At 44.5% G+C, this 2553-nt stretch overlaps 1 non-coding gene across 1 annotated transcript; it reads left to right on the top strand.

Annotated features, from left to right (window-relative positions):
* Positions 1-2077: 2077 nt before the first annotated feature.
* On the top strand, positions 2078-2163 carry TRNAY-GUA (transfer RNA tyrosine (anticodon GUA)). Its single transcript is given in 2 exon segments — positions 2078-2114; positions 2128-2163. It is a non-coding gene; the product is annotated as a tRNA-Tyr (tRNA).
* Positions 2164-2553: the final 390 nt, after the last annotated feature.

The following is a 2553-nucleotide window of genomic DNA, read 5'->3' as shown; positions in this document are numbered from 1 at the left end:
GATTTATATACGGAAAGTCCAGTTTCAGTCGCCACAAAGTTTCGGGGGTTATCGGTATTGTACCGGGACCATCGAAAGGTGTCCGGGGGTCCACCGGGTAGGGCCACCTGCCCCATAGGGCTTAGTGGGCTGAATATGGGTGGGGACCAGCCCCTTAGTGGGCTGGTGCCCCCCTCCCAAGGGCCCAAGGCGCCTAGGGTTGGAAACCCTAGGGGGTGCGGGCGCCTCCCACCTGCTTGGGGGCAAGTCTCCCCCCTTGGTCGTCCCTCCCCCTCTAGATGCATCTAAGGGGACCGGGCCCCTCTCCCCTTCCCCCTATATATAGTGAGGGGGTGGGAGGGCAGCCGCACCCTTCCCCTGGCGCAGCCCTCCCCCCTCCAACTCCTCCTCCTCCGTAGTGCTTAGCGAAGCTCTGCCGGAGAACCACGAGCTCCACCACCACGTCGTCGTGCTGCCGGAGTTCTCCATCAACTTCTCCTCTCCCCCTGCTGGATCAAGAAGGAGGAGACGTCCCCGGGCTATACGTCTGTTGAATGCGGAGGCGTCATCCGTTCGGCGCTTGGATTGGATCTTCCCCGATTTGAATCGCCGCGAGTACGACTCCATCAACCGCGTTCTTGTAACGCTTCCGCTTAGCGATCTTCAAGGGTATGAAGATGCACTCCCTCTCTCTCGTTGCTACGATCTCCTAGATTGATCTTGGTGACACGTAGGAAATTATTTGAATTATCACTATGTTCCCCAACAAGAATGACTATGGTCGGTTGCCACAAAGCAACCGACTATAGAAAACTTATCCTAGTCAGTTTGAAATTTTGACCGGCTCAATGAATTCTCTGAGGCGGTTTTGATTTTTCAACCGACTACAATAATTTATTGTTGGATCAGGTTATTTCAATATAGTTCCCTAAACTTGTCGCAGGTGGACATTACTTATATACTCCCTCCGTTTTTATTTACTCCACATATTAGCTTTAGTCAAAGTCAAAGTTTATAGACAAAGATATTAACATATACAATAACAAATCAATACCATTAGCTTCATTATTGAATACACTTCACATCATACAGATTTGCTATTGTATATGTTCATATTTTTTCTATAAACTTAGTCAAACTTTATGAAGTTTGACTTCAATCATACCTAATATGCAGAGTAAATAAAAATGGAGGGAGTACTATTTTTCCTTCATGAATCATCTCTGTGGTCCGACTTAAAAGCTAGGATTTGCACTTCTGGGGTATTGGCACATGTGGAGGCAACCACCTTGTTGCTCGGTTTTTGAAAGACAAGTGACCATATGATGAGATTATAAATAATCATCTTGAGAGTGAGGGAGTGGCGCTGGTGTTCATTGCGAAAACCTTCGCGTTGCTAGCATCCCAAAATTTCCAAAGAAAATGAATAGAATCAAATGGTATACTAGGTCATATAGATGAGGGACTGCGATAAGTCCTAGAGAGTGTCGAGATAGATATCCCTGGAGAATGTCTATTAATTTCCAAATACCTGCGGAGAGTAGACAATGGAGGAAGATGTGGTCACGGTCTTCCACATGGTGATCACAAGGCATGCAAATATTATTGGGAGCAATGTAACTTTGTTAGGGACTCTGCTGCCCCAGACTAGCCTATCAATGGGGTTTCATCTTCTTTGTGGAGGATGATTTTGTATGTGCTCTTAGTGGGCAACGATAAGCCACGGATGAAGAACCAATCAGAGAATAAGAAATACTACAACAAAGACATCAATGCAAACAACTCTGCATAAGAAACTACGATATAAAGGGGTCAAATAGGGAAAGCAAATTTAAAAGTGTTAAATAAGGAATTCTTTCTATAAGTTTTATCATTTGAGTTGAAAGCTATATAATGGTGGTGTTGGGCGTGATATATGTTCAATTATTTTTTTAACGTTAAGTTGCCTGTGTATGTATTTGGTTCAGATGTTTGTTTTACTGCAAGTATTATACCAGCATTGCTGGTTTTACTTGTGGAGATGCATTTCAGATCTCACTAAATGACGCAAGTCCCAGAGGCAATGTTCTCTAGACTTTGGCCATCTCAGAATAACAATCCGACTTTAGCTCAGTTGGTAGAGCGGAGGACTGTAGTGTGTGCAGGTAAATCCTTAGGTCACTGGTTCGAATCCGGTAAGTCGGAATTATCTTTTTTTAGTCGTGTACAACTCCTTTTTTTTACACAAAATTCTCTGTGGTACCCGCCAAAAAAGACGCTCTCAATGATGCTGTCCAAAGGAGCACAGCCATTTTAGCAGCTTGTTGAGCACCTGAGATGTTACTTAATGGAGAGGGGATCCCGCCGAGGCATTGAGAATCTACATGGGTGATAAACACAAAGTTAAAGAAGATAGACTTCAGAATCACCAGTCCTGTGAAATCACACCCTTTGGCTGCAATAGGCACTTACTATATTGATCTGATCTCCCACATTGTGTTCTCCATATGTATCCCGGTTCTGGTGCCATGTCCACAAGGCACATGTCGAATTCACAACCTGTATGATCTCTTGTGTGAAAAACATACACGTAAC

This window comes from Triticum aestivum, chromosome 1A (genome assembly GCF_018294505.1).
Source record: "Triticum aestivum cultivar Chinese Spring chromosome 1A, IWGSC CS RefSeq v2.1, whole genome shotgun sequence".
Classification (NCBI taxonomy): domain Eukaryota; kingdom Viridiplantae; phylum Streptophyta; class Magnoliopsida; order Poales; family Poaceae; genus Triticum; species Triticum aestivum.
This window is presented reverse-complemented; position numbering and strand designations above follow the sequence as displayed.